Genomic DNA, 23,308 nt, shown 5'->3' with positions numbered 1-23,308 from the left:
CGATCTGCCCTCGTACCCCTGCACTGCCCTTGTCCCGCCATCTGCCCTTGCTCCGCAAGACCTCCATTTTACTTCAACTTGACCACCCTGATCTCATATTGACCCTCCCACCTCCAAATGAACCCCGACCTCAAGTAGACCACGCGACCTCGCCTTCACACCCGACCTCCCATTTGCTCGCGACGTCGCCTTGAACCGCGACCTCCCCTTCACCCGCGACCTCCCCTTGACCCCCCGACCTCCCCTTGACCCCCCGACCTCCCCTTGACCCCCTGACCTCCCCCTGATCGCCCGACCTCCCCTTGATCCCCCGACCTCCCCTTGATCCCCGACTTCCCCTTGATCCCCCGACCTCCCCTTGATCCCCCGACCTCCCCTTGAAACCCCCGACCTCCCCTTGACACCCCCGACATCCCCATGACAGCCCCGACCTCCCCATGACAGTCCCGACCTCCCCTTGAGAGCCCCGACCTCCCCTTGACAGCCCCGACCTCCCCTTGACAGCCCCGACCTCCCCTTGACAGGCCCGACCTCCCCTTGACAGGCCCGACCTCCCCTTGACAGCCTCGACCTCCCCTTGACAGCCCCGACCTCCCCTTGACAGTCCCGACCTCCCCTTGACAGTCCCGACCTCCCCTTGACAGTCCCGACCTCCCTTGACAGTCCCGACCTCCCCTTGATCCACCGACCTCCCCTTGAACACCCGACCTACCCTTGATTCCCCGACCTCCCCTTGATCCCCCGACCTCCCCTTGATTCCCCGACCTCCCCTTGATTCCCCGACCTCCCCTTGATCCCCCGACCTCCCCTTGATCCCCCGACCTCCCCTTGATCCCGCGACCTCCCCTTGATCCCCCGACCTCCCCTTGATCCCGCGACCTCCCTTGATCCTGCGACCTCCCCTTGATCCCCCGACCACCCCTTGATCCCCCGACCACCCCTTGATACCCCCGACCTCACCTTGATCCCCAGACCGCTCCTTGATGCCCTGATCTCACCTTGATCCCCCGACCTCCCCTTGATCACCCTTGATCCCCCGACATTCCCTTGATCCCCCGACATCCCTTTGATTCCCGACGTCCCCTTAATCCCCCGACCTCCCCTTGTTCCCACGATCACCCCTTGATCCACCAACCTCCCGATCTGCCCTCCATCCCCTGACCTGCACTCCATCCCCCGACCTGCACTCCATCCCCCGATCTGCCCTCCAACCCCTGACCTGCCCGGAATCCCCGGAGCTGCCCTCGAACCCCTGATCTGCCCTCATACCCCCGCACTGCCCTTGAACCGCCATCTGCCCTTGCTCTGCAAGACCTCCATTTTACTTCAACTTGACCACCCTGATCTCATATTGACCCTCCCACCTCCAAATGAACCCCGACCTCACGTAGACCACGCGAACCCACCTTGACCCGCGACCTCCCCTTGACACCACGACCTCCCCTTGATCCCCCGACCACCCCTTGATCCCCCGACGTCCCCTTGATCCCCCGACCTCCCCTTGATCCCCCGACCTCCCCTTGATCCCCCGACCACCCCTTGTTCCCCCGACCTCCCCTCGATCCCCCGACCTCCCCTCGATCCCCCGACCTCCCCTTGATCCCAGACCTCCCCTTGATCCCAAACCTCCCCTTGATCCCCGACCTCCCCTTGATCCCCGACCTCCCCTTGATCCCCGACCACCCCTTGATCCCCGACCTCCCCTTGATCCCCGACCTCCCCTTGATCCCCGACCTCCCCTTGATCCCCGACCTCCCCTTGATCCCCGACCTCCCCTTGATCCCCGACCTCCCCTTGATCCCCGACCTCACCTTGATCCCCGACCTCCCCTTGATCCCCTTACCTTCACTTGATCCCCCGACTTCCGCTTGATTCCCCAACGTCCCCTTGATCCCCCGACCTTCCCTTGATCCCCCGACCTCCCTTTAATCCCCCGACCTCCCCTTGATCCCACGACCTCCCCTTGATCCCCGACCTCCCCTTGATCCCCTGACCTCCCCTTGATCCCCCGACCACCCCTCGGTCCCCCGACTTCCCCTTGATCCCCCGAACACCCCTTGATCCCCCGACCTCCCCTTGATCCCCCGGCCTCCCCTTGATCCCCCGACCTCCCCTTGTTCCCCGAACCTCCCCTTGATCCACCGACCTCCCCTTGATCCACCGACCTCCCCTTGAACACCCGACCTACCCTTGATTCCCCGACCTCCCCCTGATCCCCCGACCTCCCCTTGATTCCCCGACCTCCCCTTGATCCCCCGACCTCCCCTTGATCCCCCGACCTCCCCTTGATCCCGCGACCTCCCCTTGATCCCGCGACCTCCCCTTGCTCCCCAGACCACCCCTTGATACCCCCGACCTCACCTTGATCCCCCGACTTCCCCTTGATCCCCAGACCGCTCCTTGATGCCCTGATCTCACCTTGATCCCCCGACCTCCCCTTGATCACCCTTGATCCCCCGACATCCCCTTGATCCCCCGACCTCCCCTTGATCCCGCGACCTCCCCTTGATCCTGCGACCTCCCCTTGATCCCCCGACCACCCCTTGATACCCCCGACCTCACCTTGATCCCCCGACTTCCCCTTGATCCCCAGACCGCTCCTTGATGCCCTGATCTCACCTTGATCCCCCGACCTCCCCTTGATCACCCTTGATCCCCCGACATCCCCTTGATCCCCCGACCTCCCCTTGATCCCGCGACCTCCCCTTGATCCTGCGACCTCCCCTTGATCCCCCGACCACCCCTTGATACCCCCGACCTCACCTTGATCCCCCGACTTCCCCTTGATCCCCAGACCGCTCCTTGATGCCCTGATCTCACCTTGATCCCCCGACCTCCCCTTGATCACCCTTGATCCCCCGACATTCCCTTGATCCCCCGACATCCCTTTGATTCCCGACGTCCCCTTAATCCCCCGACCTCCCCTTGTTCCCACGATCACCCCTTGATCCACCGACCTCCCGATCTGCCCTCCATCCCCTGACCTGCACTCCATCCCCCGACCTGCACTCCATCCCCCGACCTGCCCTCCATCCCCTGACCTGCCCGGAATCCCCGGAGCTGCCCTCGAACCCCCGATCTGCCCTCGTACCCACGCACTGCCCTTGAACCGCCATCTGCCCTTGCTCTGCAAGACCTCCATTTTACTTCAACTTGACCACACTGATCTCATATTGACCCTCCCACCTCCAAATGAACCCAGACCTCACGTAGAACACGCGACCTCGCCTTCACATCCGACCTCCCATTTACTCGTGCCTTCCCCTTGACCCGCGATCTCCCCTTGACCCGCGACCTCCCCTTCGCCCCACGACCTCCCCTTGATCCCCCGACCACCCCTTGATCCCCCGACCTCCCCTTGATCCCCCGACCTCCCCTTGATCCCCCGACCTCCCCTTGATCCCCCGACCTCCCCTTGATCCCCCGACCTCCCCTTGATCCCACGAGCTCCCCTTGACACCCCCGACCTCCATTTCACCCCCCGAATTCCCCTTGACACCCCGACCACTCCTTGATCCCCCCGACCTCCCCTTAATCCCACTGACACCCCTTGAAATGCCCATCTCCCCAAGAAATTCCCTTGATCCCCCGGCCTCCCCTTGATCCCCCGGCCTCCCCTTGATCCCCCGGCCTCCCCTTGATCCCCCGGCCTCCCCTTGATCCCCCGGCCTCCCCTTGATCCCCCGACCTCCCCTTGATCCCCCAACCTCCCCTTGATCCCCCGACCTCCCCTTGTTCCCCCTTGATCCCCCGACCGTCCCTAAATGCCCCGGCCTCCGTTTGATTCCCGACCTCCCCTTAAACACCCGACCACCCGTTGTTCCCACGACCTCCCCTTTATCCGCCGATCTCCCGTTGATCCCATAAGCTCCCCTTCAACCCCCTTGAACCCCCGTCCTCCACTGGAACCCCTGACCTCCCCTGGTTCCCCCGACCTCCCCTTGACAGCCCCGACCTCCCCTTGACAGCCCCGACCTCCCCTTGACAGCCCCGACCTCCCCTTGACAGCCCCGACCTCCCCTTGACAGCCCCGACCTCCCCTTGACAGCCACGACCTCCCCTTGACAGCCCCGACCTCCCCATGATAGCCCCGAACTCTCCTTGACACTCCAGACCTCTCCTTGACACCCATGATCCCCCCTTGAGAACCCCGATCTCTCCTTCATCCCACCACCTCCCCTTGATCCCCGACCTCCCCTTGATCCCCGACCTCCCCTTGATCCCCGACCTCCCCTTGACAGCCACGACCTCCCCTTGACAGCCCCGACCTCCCCTTGATCCCCCGACCTCCCCTTGATCCCCCGACCTCCCCTTGATCCCGCGACCTCCCCTTGATCCCGCGACCTCCCCTTGATCCCCAGACCACCCCTTGATACCCCCGACCTCACCTTGATCCCCCGACTTCCCCTTGATCCCCTCCCCAGACCGCTCCTTGATGCCCTGATCTCACCTTGATCCCCCGACCTCCCCTTGATCACCCTTGATCCCCCGACATCCCCTTGATCCCCCGACCTCCCCTTGATCCCGCGACCTCCCCTTGATCCTGCGACCTCCCCTTGATCCCCCGACCACCCCTTGATACCCCCGACCTCACCTTGATCCCCCGACTTCCCCTTGATCCCCAGACCGCTCCTTGATGCCCTGATCTCACCTTGATCCCCCGACCTCCCCTTGATCACCCTTGATCCCCCGACATTCCCTTGATCCCCCGACATCCCTTTGATTCCCGACGTCCCCTTAATCCCCCGACCTCCCCTTGTTCCCACGATCACCCCTTGATCCACCGACCTCCCGATCTGCCCTCCATCCCCTGACCTGCACTCCATCCCCCGACCTGCACTCCATCCCCCGACCTGCCCTCCATCCCCTGACCTGCCCGGAATCCCCGGAGCTGCCCTCGAACCCCCGATCTGCCCTCGTACCCCCGCACTGCCCTTGAACCGCCATCTGCCCTTGCTCTGCAAGACCTCCATTTTAGTTCAACTTGACCACACTGATCTCATATTGACCCTCCCACCTCCAAATGAACCCAGACCTCACGTAGAACACGCGACCTCGCCTTCACATCCGACCTCCCATTTACTCGTGCCTTCCCCTTGACCCGCGATCTCCCCTTGACCCGCGACCTCCCCTTGACCCCACGACCTCCCCTTGATCCCCCGACCACCCCTTGATCCCCCGACCTCCCCTTGATCCCCCGACCTCCCCTTGATCCCCCGACCTCCCTTGATCCCCCGACCTCCCCTTGATCCACGAGCTCCCCTTGACACCCCCGACCTCCATTTCACCCCCCGAATTCCCCTTGACACCCCGACCACTCCTTGATCCCCCCGACCTCCCCTTAATCCCACTGACACCCCTTGAAATGCCCATCTCCCCAAGAAATTCCCTTGATCCCCCGGCCTCCCCTTGATCCCCCGGCCTCCCCTTGATCCCCCGGCCTCCCCTTGATCCCCCGGCCTCCCCTTGATCCCCCGACCTCCCCTTGATCCCCCGGCCTCCCCTTGATCCCCCGACCTCCCCTTGATCCCCCGACCTCCCCTTGTTCCCCCTTGATCCCCCGACCGTCCCTAAATGCCCCGGCCTCCGTTTGATTCCCGACCTCCCCTTAAACACCCGACCACCCGTTGTTCCCATGACCTCCCCTTTATCCGCCGATCTCCCGTTGATCCCATAAGCTCCCCTTCAACCCCTTGAACCCCCGTCATCCACTGGAACCCCTGACCTCCCCTGGTTCCCCCGACCTCCCCTTGACAGCCCTGACCTCCCCTTGACAGCCCCGACCTCCCCTTGACAGCCCCGACCTCCCCTTGACAGCCCCGACCTCCCCTTGACAGCCCCGACCTCCCCTTGACAGCCCCGACCTCCCCTTGACAGCCACGACCTCCCCTTGACAGCCCCGACCTCCCCATGATAGCCCCGAACTCTCCTTGACACTCCAGACCTCTCCTTGACACCCATGATCCCCCCTTGAGAACCCCGATCTCTCCTTGATCCCACCACCTCCCCTTGATCCCCGACCTCCCCTTGATCCCCGACCTCCCCTTGATCCCCGACCTCCCCTTGACAGCCACGACCTCCCCTTGACAGCCCCGACCTCCCCATGATAGCCCCGAACTCTCCTTTTGACACTCCAGACCTCTCCTTGACACCCATGATCCCCCCTTGAGAACCCCGATCTCTCCTTGATCCCACCACCTCCCCTTGATCCCCGACCTCCCCTTGATCCCCGACCTCCCCTTGATCCCCGACCTCCCCTTGATCCCCGACCTCCCCTTGATTCCCGACCTCCACTTGATCCCCTGACCTCCACTTGATCCCCCGACCTCCCCTTGATCCCCCGACCTCCACTTGATCCCCCGACCTCCCCTTGATCCCCCGACCTCCCCTTGATCTCCCGACCTCCCCTTGATTCCCCGACCTCCCCTTGATCCCACGACCTCCCTTGATCCCACGACCTCCCCTTGATCCCACGACCTCCCCTTGATCCCCCGACCTCCCCTTGATCCCCCGATCTCCCCTTGTTCCCACGACCCCCCCTTGATCCACCGATCTCCCCTTGATTCCACAACCTCCCCTTGAACCGCCTTGATTCCCCGACCTCCCCTGGATCCCCCTTCCTCCCCTGGATCTCCCGAACTCCCCTGGACTCCCCGACCTCCCCTTGATCCCCCGACCACCCATTGATCCCCCGACCACCCCTTGATCCCCCGATCTCCTCTTGATCCCCCGACCACCCATTGATACCCCGACTTTCCCTTGATCCCGCGACCACTCCTTGATCCCCCCGACATCCCCTTGATCGCACGACATCCCTTTGATCCCCCGACGTCCCCTTGATCCCCCGACATCCCCTTGATCCCTCGATGTCCCCTTGATCCCCCGACCACCCCTTGAACCCCGACCACACCTTGATCCCCCGACCTCCCCTTGATCCCACGACCTCCCCTTGATCCCCCGACCAGACCTTGAACCCCCGACCGGACATTGAACCCCCGACCGTACATTGTTTCCCCGACTGGACCTTGATCCCCTGACCAGACCTTGATCCCCCTTCTGGACCTTGATCCCCTTTCCGGACCTTGATCCCCCGTCCACCCCTTGGTCCCACCACCAACCCTTTATCCCACGACCTGCCCTTGACCCTCGACCTCCCCTTGACCCTCGACCTCCCCTTGACCCACCGACCTCCCTTTGACCCACCGACCTCCCTTTGACCCCCCGACATCCCCTTGACCACCGACCTCCCCTTGTCCCCCCGACCTCCCCTTGACCACCCAACCTTCCCTTGACACCCCGACCTCCATTTGACACCCCGACCTCCCCGTGACACCCGACCTACACTTGATCCCCGACCTCCCCTTGGCTTCCGTCCTCCCCTTTACCCTGGACATCCACTTGAACCCCAACCACCCCTTGAAACCCCCGACCTCCCCTTTCAACCCCAGACCACCCCTTGATCCTCCGACATCCCCTGGATCCCCCGACATCCCCTGGATCCCCTGACATCCCCTGGATCCATCGAATACTCCTTGATCCCGCGACCGCTCCTTGACAGCCCCAACCTCCCCTTGACACCCCAGACCTCCCCTTGACACCCCCGACCTCCCCTTGACACCCCCGACATCCCCTTGACAGTCCCGACATCCCCTTGACAGTCCCGACCTCCCCTTGACAGTCCCGACCTCCCCTTGACAGCCCCGACCTCCCCTTGACAGCCCCGACCTCCACTTGACAGCCCCGACCTCCCCTTGACAGCCTAGACCTCCCCTTGACAGCCCCGACCTCCCCTTGAACCCCCGACCTCCCCTTGACAGCCCCGACCTCCCCTTGACAGCCCCAACCTCCCCTTGACACCCCCGACATCCACTTGACACATCGAACCTCCCCTTGACACCCAAGACCTCCCCTTGACAGCCCCGACCTCCCCTTGACAGCCCCGACCTCCCCTTGACAGCCCCGACCTCCCCGTGACAGCCCCGACCTCCCCTTGACAGCCCCGATCTCCCCTTGACACTCCGAACCTCCCCTTGACACGCCCGACCTCCCCTTGACACCCCCGACCTCCCCTGGACAGCCCCGACCTCCACTTCTCTGCCCTGACCTACCCTTGACACCCTCGACCTCCCCTTGATCCCACCACCTCCCCTTTGACACCTCGACATCCCGCTGATCCCCCGACCTCAACTTGAACCCCGACCTCCCCTTGAACCCCAACCACCCCTTGATCCCCCGACCTCCCCTGGACCCCCCGACCTCCCCTGGATCCACCGACCACACCTGGATACCCGGACCTCCCCTGTATCCACCGACCGCCCCTGTATCCCCCGACCTCACCTTGAACCCCGACATCACTTGATCCCCGACCTCCCCTTGATCCCCTGACCTCCCCTGGATCCCCCAACCTCCCCTTGATCCCCCGACTTCCCCTTGATCCCCAGACATCCCCTTGATCCCCTGACCTCACCTTGATCCCACGACCTCCCCTTGACACCCCCGACCTGCATTTCACCCCCCGAATTCCCCTTGACACCCCGACCACACCTTGATCCCCCCACCTCCCCTTTATCCCACCGACACCCCTTGAAATGCCCATCTCCCCAAGAACTTCCCTTGATCCACCGACCTCCCCTTGATCCCCCAACATCCCCTTGATCCCCCGAGGACTCCTTGATCCCCCAGCGTCCCCTTGATCCCCCGACATCCCTTGATCCCCCGACGACCCCTTGATCCCCCGACGTCCCCTTGATCCCCCGACGTCCCCTTGATCCCCCAACGTCCCCTTGATACCCCGACGTCCCCTTGATCCCCCGTCCTCCCCTTGATCCTCCGACCTCCCCTTGATCCTCCGACGTCCCCTTGAATCCCCGATCTCCCCGTGATCACACGACCTCCCCTTGATCCCCCGACCTCCCTTTGATCCCCCGACCACCCCTTGATCCACCGACCTCCCCATGATCCCCGACCTCCTTTTGATCCCCTGACCTCCCCTTGAAACCCAAAACTCCGCTTGATCCCCCGACCTCCCCTTGATCCCCCGATCTCCACTTGAACCCCGACCTCCCCTTGATCACCCGACCTCCCCTTGACAGCCCCGACCTCCCCTTGACAGCCCCGACATCCCCTTGACAGTCCCGACCTCCCCTTGACAGTCCCGACCTCCCCTTGACAGCCCCGACCTCCCCTTGACAGCCCCGACCTCCCCTTGACAGCCCCGACCTCCCCTTGACAGCCCCGACCTCCCCTTGACAGCCCCGACCTCTCCTTGACAGCCCCGACCTCCCCTTGACAGCCCCGACCTCCCCTTGACAGCCACGACCTCCCCTTGACAGCCCCGACCTCCCCTTGACAGCCCCGACCTCCCCTTGACACCCCGGACCTCCCCTTGACACCCTCGACCTCCCCTTGACACCCCCAACCTCCCCTAGACAGCCCCGACCTCAACTTCACTGCCCCGACGTACCCTTGACACCCCCAACCTCCCCTTGACACTCCGGACCTCTCCTTGACACGCACGACCTCCCCTTGACATGCTCCACCTCCCCTTAATCCCACCACCTCCCCTTTGACACCTCGACATCCCGTTGATCCCCCGACCTCAACTTGAACCCCGACCTCCCCTTGATCTCCCGGCCTCCCCTGGATCCCCCGACCTCCCCTGGATCCCCCGACCACCCCTGGATCAGCTGACCTCTCCTGTATCCACCAACCGCCCCTGTATCCCCCGACTTCACCTTGAACCCCGACATCACTTGATCCCCGACCTTCCCTTGATCCCCTGACCTCCCCTGGATCCCCCAACCTCCCCTTGATCCCCCGACTGCCCCTTGATCCCCAGACATTCCCTTGATCCCCTGACCTCACCTTGATCCCACGACCTCCCCTTGACACCCCTGACCTCCATTTCACCCCCCGAATTCCCCTTGACACCCCGACCACACCTTGATCCCCCCTACCTCCCCTTAATCCCACCGACACCCCTTGAAATGCCCATCTCCCCAAGAAATTCCCTCGATCCACCGACCTCCCCTTGATCCCCCGACGTCCCCTTGATCCCCCGAGGTCCCCTTGATCCCCCAATGTCCCCTTGATCCACCGACGCCCCGTTGATCCCCCGACGTCCCCTTGATCCCCCGACATCCTCTTGATCCTCCGACGCCCCCTTGAACCCCCGACGACCCCTTGATCCCCCGACGTCCCTTTGATCCCCCGACGTCCCCTTGATCCCCCGGCGTCCCCTTGATCCCCCGACGTCCCCTTGATCCCCCGACCTCCCCTTGAGCCCCCGACCTCCCCTTGATCCCCCGACCACCACTCGATCCCCCGACCACCGCTCGATCCCCTGACAACCCCTTTATCCCCCGACCTCCTCTAGATCCACCGACCTCCCCTCGATCCACCGACCTCCCCTCGATCCACCGACCACCCCTCAATCCACCGACCTCCCGACCTGCCCTCCATCCCCCGACCTTCCCTCCATCCCCCGACCTGCCCTCCATCCCCCGACCTGCCCGGAATCCCCGGACCTGCCCTCGAACCCCCGATCTGCCCTCCTACCCCCGCACTGCCCTTGACCCGCCATCTGCCCTTGCTCCGCAAGACCTCCATTTTACTTCAACTTGACCACCCTGATCTCATATTGACCCTCCCACCTCCAAATGAACCCCGACCTCACGTAGACCACGCGACCTCGCCTTCACACCCGACCTTCCATTTACTCGCGACTTCCCCTTCACCCGCGACCTCCACTTGACCAGCGACCTCCCCTTGATCCCCCGATCACCCCTTGATCCCCCGATCACCCCTTGAAAGCCCCGACCTCCCCTTGAAAGCTCCGACATCCCCTTGACAGCCCCGACCTCCCCTTAAAAGCCCCGACCTCCCCTTGATAGCCCCGACCTCCCCTTATCCCTCCTACACCCCTTGAAATTCCTATCTTCCTTAGACCTACCCTTGATCACCGACCGGACCTTGATCCCCCGACCAGACCTTGAGCCCCCGACTGCACCATGGTCCCCCAATCGGAACTTGATCCCCCGACCGGACCTTGATCCCCCGACCGGACCTTGATCCCCCGACTGGACCTTGATCCCCGGACCGGACCTTGATCCCCGGACCGGACCTTGATCCCCGGACCGGAGCCTGATCCCCCGACTGGACCCTGATCCCCCGACCGGACCTTGATCACCCAACCGGACCTTGATCCCCCGACCGGACTTTGTTCCCCTGACCGGACCTTGATCACCCTTCCGGACCTTGACCCCCCGACCTCCCCTTGACCCCTCGACCTCCCCTTGACCCCCCGACCTCCCCTTGAACCCCCTACCTCCGCTTGACCGTCCGACCACCCCTTGACCCCCCGACCACCCCTTGACCCACCCGGCTTCGCCTTGACCCCCCGACCTCCCCTTAACCCCCCGACCTCCCCTTGACCCCCCGTCCTTCCCTTGACACCCCGACCTCCCCTTGACCCCCCAACCTCACCTTGACCCCCGACGTCCCCTTGACCCCCGACCTCCACTTGTCTCCGAACCTCCCCTTGACCGCAGACATCCACTAGAACCACAACCACCCCTTGAAACCCCCGACCTCAACCTTGAAACCTCCGAACTCCCCTTGAACCCCCAACACCCCCTGAATCCTCCGACATCCGCTGGATCCTCTGACATCCCCTTAGTCCCCCGACCACCCCTTGACTCCTCGACCTCCCTTTCACACCCCCGGCCTCCCCTTGACAGCCCCGACCTCCCCTTGCTAGAACCGACCTCCCCTTGACACCCCCGACCTCCCCTTGACACCCCGACCTCCACTTGACACCCCCGACCTCCCCTTGACAGCCTGACCTCCCCTTGACAGCCCCGACCTCCCCTTGACACCCCGACCTCCCCTTGTCAGCCCCGAACTCCCCTTGACAGAAACGACCTCCCCTTGACAGCCCCGACCTCCCCTTGACAGCCCCGACCTCCCCTTGACAGCCCCGAACTCCCCTTGACAGCCCCGACCTCCCTTTGATAGACCCGAACTCCCCTTGACACCCCCGACCTCCCCTTGACACTCCAGACCTCTCCTTGATACCCATGATCTCCCCTTGACCCCCCCGACCTCCCCTTGATCCCACCACCTCCCATTTGACACCCCAACATCCCGTTGATCCCCCGACCTTCCCTTGACCCCCGACCTCCCTTTGAACCCCAACCACCCCTTGAAATCCCTGACCTCTCCTTGAAACCCCCGACCACCCCTTGTTCCCCGAAGTCCCCTTGATCCCCGACCTCCCCTTGAACCCCAACCTCCCCTTGAACCCTACCTCCACTTTATCCCCCGACCTCCCCTTGAACCCCTGACGTCTGCTTGATCCCCCGATGTCCCCTTGATCCCCCGACGTCCCCTTGAACCCCGACGTCCCCTTGATCCCCCGACGTCCCCTTGATCCCCCGACGACCCTTGATCCCCCGACGTCCGCTTGATCCCCCGACATCCCCTTGAACCCTCGACCTCCCCTTGATCCCCCGACCTACCATTGATCCCCCGATCTCCCCTGAATCCCCTGACCTCCCCTTGATGCCCCGACCTCAACATGATCCCCCGACAACCCTTTTATCCCCCAACTGTCCCTTGATCCCCAGACATCCCCTTGATCCCCCGAACACCCCTTGAGCCACCGACCTCCCCTTGATCCCAATTGATCCCCCGACCTCCCCTTGATCCCCGACCTCCCCTTGAACCCCTGACCTCCCCTTGATCCCCTGACCTCCACTTGATCTCCCGACCTCCCCTTGATCCCCCGACTTCCCCTTGATCCTGCGACATCCCCTTGATCCCCTGACCTCACCTTGATCCCCCGACCCCGCCTTGATCCCACGACCTCCCCTTGAAACCCCCGACCATTTCACCCCCTGAATTCCCCTTGAAACCCCGTCCTCTCCTTGATCCCCCCAACCTACCCTTATTCCCACCGACACCCCTTGAAATGCCCATCTCCCCTTGAACTTCCCTTGATCCCCCGACGTCCCCTTGATCCGCCGACGTCACCTTGATCAACCGATGTCCCCTTGATCCCCGAACCTCCCCTTGATCCCCTGTCCTCCCCTTGATACCATGACCTCCCCTTGATACCCCGACCAACCCTTGATCCCCCGATCAACCCTTGATCCCCCGACTACCCCTTGATCCCCCGACCACCCCTTGATCCCCCGACCAACCCTTGATCCCCCGACCACCCCATGATCCCCCGACCACCCCTTGATCCCCCGACCTCCCCTTGATCCCCCGACCTCCCCTTGACACCCCCGACCTCCCATTTACACCCTGACCTCCCCTTGACACCCTGACCTCCCCTTGACACCACGACTTCCCCATGACAGCCCCGACCTCCCCTTGAAAGCCCCGACCTCCCCTTGAGTGCCCCGACCTCCCGTTGAAATCCCCGACCTCCCCTTGACAGCCCCGACTTACCCTTGACAGCCCCGACCTCCCCTTGACACCCCGACCTCTCCTTAATTCCCCCGACCTCCCCATTATCCCTCCGACATCCCTTCAAATTCCCATCTCCCTTAGACCTACCCTTGATCACCGACCGGACCTTGATCCCCCGACCGGACCTTGAGCCCCAGACCGTATCTTGATCCCCCGACCGGACCTTGGTCCCCCGACCGGACCTTGGTCCCCCGACCGGACCTTGGTCCCCCGACCGGAACTTGATCCCCGACTGGACCTTGAACCCCCGACCGGACCTTGATCCCCCGAACGGATCTTGATCCCCCGCCCGGAACTTGATCCCCCGCCCGGAACTTGATCCCCTGCCCGGAACTTGGTCCCCCGACCTCCGCTTGATCCCGCGACGTCCCCTTGATCCCCCGACGTCCCCTTGTTCCCCTGACGACCCCTTGATCCCCCGAGGTCCCCTTGAACCCCCGACCACCCCTTAAACCCCCGACCTCCCATTGATCCCCCGACCTCCCCTTGATCCCCAGACGTCCCCTTGATCCCCCGACCTCCCCTTGAGCCCCCGACCTCCCCTTGATCCCCTGACGATCCTTGATCCCCCGACGTCCCCTTGATCAACCGATGTCCCCTTGATCCCCCGACCTCCCCTTGATACCCTGTCCTCCCCTTGATCCCCCGACCTCCCCTTGATACCCTGTCCACCCCTTGATCCCCTGACCTCCCCTTGATACCCCGACATCCCCTTGATCCCCCGACCTTCCCTTAATCCCCCGACCTCCCCTTGACCCCATGACAACCCCTTGACCCCCCGACCTCGTTTTGACCCCCCGTCCTCCCCTTGTCCCCCTGACAGCCCCTTGACCCCATGACCACCCCTTGAACCCCCGACCTCCCCTTGACCCCCCGACCTTCCCTTTACCCTCCGACCTTCCCTTGACCCTCCGACCTTCCCCTGACCCCCCGACCTCCCCTTGACCCCCCGACCTCCACTTGACTCCCGACCTCCTATTGACACCGGACATCCACTTGAACCCCAACCACCCGTTGAAACCCGCGACCTCCCCTTCAAATCCCTGACCTCCCCTTGATCCCCCGACATCCCCTGGATCGTCCGACATCCCCTGGATCCCCCGACCACCCCTTGATCCCCCGACATCTCCTTGACACCCCCAAAATCCCCATGACATCCCCGACCTCCCCTTGACAGTCCCGACCTCCCCTTGACAGCACTGTCCTCCCCTTGAAAGCCCCGACCTCACCTTGACAGCCCCGACCTCCACGTGACAGCCCCGACCTCCCCTTGATCCCCCGACTTCCCCTTGATCCTGCGACATCCCCTTGATCCCCTGACCTCACCTTGATCCCCCGACCCCGCCTTGATCCCACGACCTCCCCTTGAAACCCCCGACCATTTCACCCCCCGAATTCCCCTTGAAACCCCGTCCTCTCCTTGATCCCCCCAACCTACCCTTATTCCCACCGACACCCCTTGAAATGCCCATCTCCCCTTGAACTTCCCTTGATCCCCCGACGTCCCCTTGATCCGCCGACGTCACCTTGATCAACCGATGTCCCCTTGATCCCCGAACCTCCCCTTGATCCCCTGTCCTCCCCTTGATACCATGACCTCCCCTTGATACCCCGACCAACCCTTGATCCCCCGATCAACCCTTGATCCCCCGACCACCCCTTGATCCCCCGACCACCCCTTGATCCCCCGACCAACCCTTGATCCCCCGACCACCCCATGATCCCCCGACCACCCCTTGATCCCCCGACCTCCCCTTGATCCCCCGACCTCCCCTTGACACCCCCGACCTCCCATTTACACCCTGACCTCCCCTTGACACCCTGACCTCCCCTTGACACCACGACTTCCCCATGACAGCCCCGACCTCCCCTTGAAAGCCCCGACCTCCCCTTGAGTGCCCCGACCTCCCGTTGAAATCCCCGACCTCCCCTTGACAGCCCCGACTTACCCTTGACAGCCCCGACCTCCCCTTGACACCCCGACCTCTCCTTAATTCCCCCGACCTCCCCATTATCCCTCCGACATCCCTTCAAATTCCCATCTCCCTTAGACCTACCCTTGATCACCGACCGGACCTTGATCCCCCGACCGGACCTTGAGCCCCAGACCGTATCTTGATCCCCCGACCGGACCTTGGTCCCCCGACCGGACCTTGGTCCCCCGACCGGACCTTGGTCCCCCGACCGGAACTTGATCCCCGACTGGACCTTGAACCCCCGACCGGTCCTTGATCCCCCGAACGGATCTTGATCCCCCGCCCGGAACTTGATCCCCCGCCCGGAACTTGATCCCCTGCCCGGAACTTGGTCCCCCGACCTCCGCTTGATCCCGCGACGTCCCCTTGATCCCCCGACGTCCCCTTGTTCCCCTGACGACCCCTTGATCCCCCGAGGTCCCCTTGAACCCCCGACCACCCCTTAAACCCCCGACCTCCCATTGATCCCCCGACCTCCCCTTGATCCCCAGACGTCCCCTTGATCCCCCGACCTCCCCTTGAGCCCCCGACCTCCCCTTGATCCCCTGACGATCCTTGATCCCCCGACGTCCCCTTGATCAACCGATGTCCCCTTGATCCCCCGACCTCCCCTTGATACCCTGTCCTCCCCTTGATCCCCCGACCTCCCCTTGATACCCTGTCCACCCCTTGATCCCCTGACCTCCCCTTGATACCCCGACATCCCCTTGATCCCCCGACCTTCCCTTAATCCCCCGACCTCCCCTTGACCCCATGACAACCCCTTGACCCCCCGACCTCGTTTTGACCCCCCGTCCTCCCCTTGTCCCCCTGACAGCCCCTTGACCCCATGACCACCCCTTGAACCCCCGACCTCCCCTTGACCCCCCGACCTTCCCTTTACCCTCCGACCTTCCCTTGACCCTCCGACCTTCCCCTGACCCCCCGACCTCCCCTTGACCCCCCGACCTCCACTTGACTCCCGACCTCCTATTGACACCGGACATCCACTTGAACCCCAACCACCCGTTGAAACCCGCGACCTCCCCTTCAAATCCCTGACCTCCCCTTGATCCCCCGACATCCCCTGGATCGTCCGACATCCCCTGGATCCCCCGACCACCCCTTGATCCCCCGACATCTCCTTGACACCCCCAAAATCCCCATGACATCTCCGACCTCCCCTTGACAGTCCCGACCTCCCCTTGACAGCACTGTCCTCCCCTTGAAAGCCCCGACCTCACCTTGACAGCCCCGACCTCCACGTGACAGCCCCGACCTCCACGTGACAGCCCCGACCTCCCCTTGACAGCCCCGGCCTCCCCTTGACACCCCGACCTCTCCTTGATCCCCAAACTCCCCTTGATCCCCCGACCACCCCTTGATCCCCCAACTTCCCCTTGATCCCCCAACCTCCCCTTGATGCCCCTTGATCCTACGACCTCCCCTTGACACCCCCGACATCCATTTCACCCCCCGATTTCCCCTTGACCCCTCGATCTCCCCTTGATCGCCCGTCCTCCCCTTGATCCCACCACCTCCCCTTTGATCACACGACCTGCCCTTGACTCCCGACCTCCCCTTGACCCCCCGACCTCCCCTTGACCCCCGACCTCCCCTTGACCCACCGACCTCCCCTTGAACCCCCTACCTCCCCTTGACCCCCCGAAGACCCCTTGACCCCCCGACGACTCCTTGACCCCACGACCTCCCCTAGACCGCCCGACCTCCCCTTGACCCCCCGACCTTCCCTTGACACCCTTTCCTCCACTTGACTCCCGACCACCCCTTGACCCCAGACATCCACTTGAAACCCCCGAATTCCCTTTGACACCCCCGGCCTCCTCATGACAGCCCCGACCTCCCCTTGACAGCCCCGACCTCTCCTTGAAAGCCACGACCTCCCCTTGACAGCCCCGACCTCCCCTTGACAGCACCGACCTCCCCTTCACACCCCCGACCTCCCCTTGACACCCCCGACCTACCCTTGACAGCCCCGACCTCCCCTTGACAGCCCCGATCTCCCATTGACAGCCCCGAACTCCCCTTGACACCCCTTACCTCCCCTTGACACTCCAGACCTCTCCTTGACAACCATGATCTCACCTTGAACCCCGACCTCCCCTTGAACCCCGACCTCCCCTTGAACCCTGACCTCCCCTTGATCCCCGACCTCCCCATGATCCCCGACCTCCCCTTGATCCCTGACCTCCTCTTGATCCCCGTCCTCCCCTTGATCCCCCGACCTGCCCTTGACTCTAGGCCTCCCCTTGACCCCAGAGATCGCCTTGATGCCCCGACGTCCCCTTGTTCCCACGAGCTCCCCTTGATCTCCCGATCTCCCCTTGATCCTCCAACCACCCCTTCAAGCCCATTGATCCCCCGACCTTTCCTGGATCCCCCGACCTCCCCTGGATCCCCCGACCTCCCCTGGATCCCCCGACCACCCCTTGAACCCTCAACAACCCCTTGACACCCCCGACCTCCCCTTGACACCCCCGACCTCCCCATGACACCCCCGACCTCCAATTGACAGCCCCGACCTCCCCTTGCTAGCCCCGACCTCCCCTTGACAACCCCGACCTCCAGTTGACACCAAAGGACCTCCCCTTGACAGCCCCGACCTCCCCTTGACAGCCCCGACCTCCCCTTGACAGCCCCGACGTCCCCTTGACAGCCTCGACCTCCCCTTCACAGCCCCGACCTCCCCTTGATAGCCCCGAACTCCCCTTGACACCCCCGACATCCCCTCGACACTCTGGAGCTCTCCATGACCTGCACGACCTCCCCTTGACACCCTCGACCTCCCCTTGATCCAACAACCTCCCCTTTGACACCCCGACATCGCGTTGATCCCCCGACCTCCCCTTGACCCCCGACCTCCCCTTGAACCCCAACCACCCCTTGATCCCCCGACCTCCCGTTGATCCCCCAACCTGCCCTTGATCCCCCGAAGTCCCCTTGATCCCCCGTCTTCCCTTTGATCCTCCTAACACCCCTTGATCCCCCGATCTCCCTTTGATCCCACGACATCAACTGGATCCTCCGACCACCCCTGGATTCACCGACCACCCCTGGATCCACCGACCTCCACTTGATCCCCCGACCACCCCTGGAACCACCGACCACCCCTGGAACCCCCGACCACCCCTGGATCCCCCGACCTCCCCTGGAACCCCCGACCTCCCCTGGATCCCCCGACCTCCCCTGGATCCCCCGACCACCCCTGGATCCCACGACCTCCCGTTGATCCCCCGACCTCCCCTGGATCCCCCGACCACCCCTGGATCCCACGACCTCCCGTTGATCCCCAGATCTCCCCTGTATCCCCCGACCTCCCCTGGAACCCCCGACCACCCCTGGATCCCACGACCTCCCCTGGATCCCACGACCTATCCTGAATCCCCCGACCTCCCCTGTATTCCCCGACCTCCCCTGTATCCCCCGATCTCCCCTGTATTCCCCGATCTCCCCTGTATCCCCCGACCTCCCCTGGATCCCACGACCTCCCCTGGATCCCACGACCTCCCCTGGATCCCCCGACCGCCCCTGGATCCCACAACCTCCCCTTGATCCCCCGACCACCCCTCGAACCCCCGACCTCCCCGCCATCACCCGACCTCCCCTCGATCCCCCGTCCACCCCTCGATCCCCCGACCTCCCCTCGATCCACCGACCAGCCCTCAATCCACCGTCCTCCCGACCTGCCCTCCATCCCCCGACCGGCCCTCCATCCCCCGACCTGCCGTCCATCCTCCAACCTGCCCGGAATCCCCGGACCTGCCCTCGAACCCCCGATCTGCCCTCGTACCCCTGCACTGCCCTTGACCCACCATCTGCCCTTGCTCCGCAAGACCTCCATTTTACTTCAACTTGACCACCCTGATCTCATATTGACCCTCCCACCTCCAAATGAACCCCGACCTCACGTAGACCACGCGACATCGCCTTCACACTCGACCTCCCATTTACTCGCGACTTCCCCTTGACCCGCGACCAACCCTTGACCCGCGACAACCCCTTGATCAACCGACCTCCCCTTGATCCCCCGACCTCCCCTTGATCCCCCGAGCTCCCCTTGATCCCCCGAGCTCCCCTTGATCCCCCGAGCTCCCCTTGATCCCCCGAGCTCCCCTTGATCCCCCGAGCTCCCCTTGATCCCCCGAGCTCCCCTTGATCCCACGACCTCCCCTTGATCCCACGACCTCCCCTTGATCCTCCGACCACCCCTTCATCTGCCGACCTCCCCTTGATCCCCCGACCACCCCTTGATCCCCCGACCTGCCCTTGATCCCCCGACCTCCCCTTGATCATCCAACCGCCCCTTGATCCCCCGACCGACCCTTGATCCCCCGACATCCCCTTGATCCCCCGACCTCCCCTTGATCCCCCGACCACCCCTTGATCCCCCGACCTCCCCTTGATCCCACGACCTCCCCTTGATCCCACGACCTCCCCTTGATCCCCCGACCTCCCCTTGATCCCCCGACCTCCCCTTGATCCCCCGACTTCCCCTTGTTTCCCCTTGAACCCCCGACCTTCCCTTAATCACCCAACCTCCCTTTGATTCCCGACCTCCCCTTATATCCCCGACCTCCCCTTGACACCCCCGACCTCCCCTTGACAGCCCCGACCTCCCCTTCACGCCCCTGACCTCCCCTTGACACCCCCGACCTACCCTTGACAGCCCCGACCTCACCTTGACAGCCCCGACCTCCCATTGACAGCCCCGAACTCCCCTTGACACCCCTGACCTCCCCTTGACACTCCAGACCTCTCCTTGACAACCATGATCTCACATTGAACCCCGACATCCCCTTGATCCCCCGACCTCCCCTTGATCCCCCGACCTCCCCTTGATCCCCCGACCTCCCCTTGATCCCCCGACCTCCCCTTGATCCCCCGACCTCCCCTTGATCCCCCGACCTCCCCTTGATCCCCCGACCTCCCCTTGATCCCCCGACCTCCCCTTGATCCCCCGACCTCCCCTTGATCCCCCGACCTCCCCTTGATCCCCCGACCTCCCCTTGATCCCCCGACCTCCTCTTGATCCCCCGACCTCCCCTTGATCCCACGACCTCCCCTTGATCCCCCGACCTCCCCTTGATCCCCCGACTTCCCCTTGTTCCCCCTTGAACCCCCGACCTTCCCTTAATCACCCGACCTCCCTTTGATATTTGACCTCCCCTTAAATCCCCGACCTCCCCTTGACACCCCCGACCTCCCCTTGACAGCCCCGACCTCCCCTTGACAGCCCCGACCTCTGCTTGACAGCCCCGACCTCCCCTTGACACCCCCGACCTCCCCTTGACACCCCTGACCTCCCCTTGACACCCCTGACCTCCCATTGACAGCCCTGAACTCCCCTTGACAGCCCCGACCTCCCCTTGACAGCCCCGACCTCCCCTTGACAGCCCCGACCTCCCCTTGGCAGCCCCGACCTCCCCTTGACAGACCCAACCTCCCTTTGATAACCCTGCACGCCCCTTGACACCCCTGACCACCCCTTGACACTCCGGACCTCTCCTTGATCCCATCACCTTCCCTTTGACCCCCCGACATCCGGTTGATCCCAGACCTCCCTTTGACCCCCGACCTCCCTTTGAAACCCAACTACCCCTTGAAAGCCCCGACCTCTCCTTGAAACCCCCGACCTCTCCTTGAAACCCCCGACCTCCCCTCGTTCTCCGTCGTCCCCTTGATCCCCGATTTCCCCTTGAACCCCGACCTCCCCTTGAACCCCGACCTCCCCTTGAACCCCGACCTCCCCTTGATCCCTCACCTCCCCTTGATCCCTCACCTCCCCTTGATCCCCGGACCTCCCCTTTATCCCCCGACCTCCTCTTGATCCCCCGACCACACCTTGATCCCCCGACCTCCCCTTGATGCCCTTGGACCCCCCGACCTCCCCTTGCCCCCCGACCTCCCCTTGCCCCCCGACCTCCCCTTGCCCCCCGACCTCCCCTTGACCCCCATCCTCCCCTTCATCCCCCGACCTGCCCTTGACTCCCGGCCTCCCCTTGACCCCAGAGATTGCCTTGATGCCCCGACCTCCCCTTGTTCCCATGACCTCCTCTTGATCTCCCTATCTCCCCTTGATCCTCCAACCTCCCCTTCAACCCCATTGAACACCCGACCTCCCCTTGACTGCCCCGACCTCCCCTTGACAGCCCCGACCTCCCCTTGACAGCCTCGACCGCCCCTTCACAGCCCCGACCTCCCCTTGATAGCTCCGAACTCCCCTTGACAACCCCGACATCCCCTTGACACTCTGGACCTCTCCTTGACGCGTACAACCTCCCCTTGACACCCTCGACCTCACCTTGATCCCACCACCTCCCATATGACACCCCGACATCGCGTTGATCCCCCGACCTCCTCTTGACCACCGACCTCCCCTAGAACCCCAACCACCCCTTGATCCCCCGACCTCCCGTTGATCCCCCAACCTGCCCTTGATCCCCCAACCTCCCCTTGATCCCCCGTCTTCCCTTTGATCCTCCTAACTACCCTTGATACCCGGCCTCCCTTTAAACCCTCTTGATCCCCCGACCTCCCATGTATCCCCCGACCCCCCTGTATCCCCCGACCTCCCCTGTATACACCGACCTCCCCTGTATCCCCCGACCTCCCCTCGATCCCCTGACTTCCCCTCGATCCCCCGACCACCCCTCGATCCCCCGACCACCCCTCGATCCCCCGACCACCCCTCGATCCCCCGACCACCCCTCGATCCCCCGACCACCCCTCGATCCCCCGACCTCCTCTCGATCCACCGACCTCCCCTCGATCCACTGACCACCCCTCGATCCACCGACCTCCCGACCTGCCTTCCATCCCCCGACCTGCCCTCCATCCCCCGACCGGCCCTCCATCCCCCGACCTGCCCTCCATCCCCCGACCTGCCCTGAATCCCCGGACCTGCCCTCGAAACCCCGATCTGCCCTCGTACCCCCGCACTGCCCTTGACCCGCCATCTGCCCATGCACCGCAAGACCTCCATTTTACTTCAACTTGACCACCCTGATCTCATATTGACCCTCCCACCTCCAAATGAACCCCGACCTCACGTAGACCACGCGACCTCGCCTTCACACCCGACCTCCCATTTACTCACGACTTCCCCTTCACCCGCGACCTCCACTTGACCTGCGACCTCCCCTTGATCCCCGGACCTCCCCTTTATCCCCCGACCTCCGCTTGATCCCCCGACCACACCTTGATCCCCCGACCACACCTTGATGCCCCTTGATCCCCCGACCTCCCCTTGCCCCCCGACCTCCCCTTGAACCCCGATCTCCCCTTGACCCCCGTCCTCTCCTTCATCCCCCGACCTGCCCTTGACTCCCGCCCTCCCCTTGACCCCAGAGATCGCCTTGATGCCCTGACCTCCCCTTGTTCCCACGACCTCCCCTTGATCTCCCGATCTCCCCTTGATCCTCCAACCTCCCCTTCAACCCCGTTGATCCCCCGACCTTCCCTGGATCCCACGACCACCACTGGATCCCCCGACCTCCCCTGGATCCCCCGACCATCCCTTGAAACACGACCACCACTTGACACCCCCGAACTCCCCTTGACAGCCCCGACCTCCCCATGACAGCCTCGATCTCCCCTTCACAGCCCCGACCTCCCCTTGACAGCCCCGACCTCCCCTTGACAGCCCCAACCTCCCCTTGACAGCCCCGACCTCCCCATGACAGCCTCGATCTCCCCTTCACAGCCCCGACCTCCCCTTGATAGCCCCGAACTCCTCTTGACACCCCCGACATCCCCTTGACACTCTGGACCTCTCCTTGATGCGCACGACCTCCCCTTGACACCCTCGACCTCCCCTTGATCCCACCACCTCCCCTTTGACACCCCGACATCGCGTT

General features: G+C 63.9%; 1 pseudogene; it reads right to left on the bottom strand.

The window, feature by feature from the left end:
• Positions 1-68: 68 nt before the first annotated feature.
• Positions 69-21,789, bottom strand: LOC144676209 (uncharacterized; annotated as a pseudogene).
• Positions 21,790-23,308: the final 1,519 nt, after the last annotated feature.

Source organism: Cetorhinus maximus, unplaced genomic scaffold (assembly GCF_964194155.1).
Source record: "Cetorhinus maximus unplaced genomic scaffold, sCetMax3.hap1.1 HAP1_SCAFFOLD_1427, whole genome shotgun sequence".
Lineage (NCBI taxonomy): Eukaryota > Metazoa > Chordata > Chondrichthyes > Lamniformes > Cetorhinidae > Cetorhinus > Cetorhinus maximus.
Note: the sequence above shows the minus strand (reverse complement) of the source record. Positions and strands in the feature narration are given on the sequence as shown.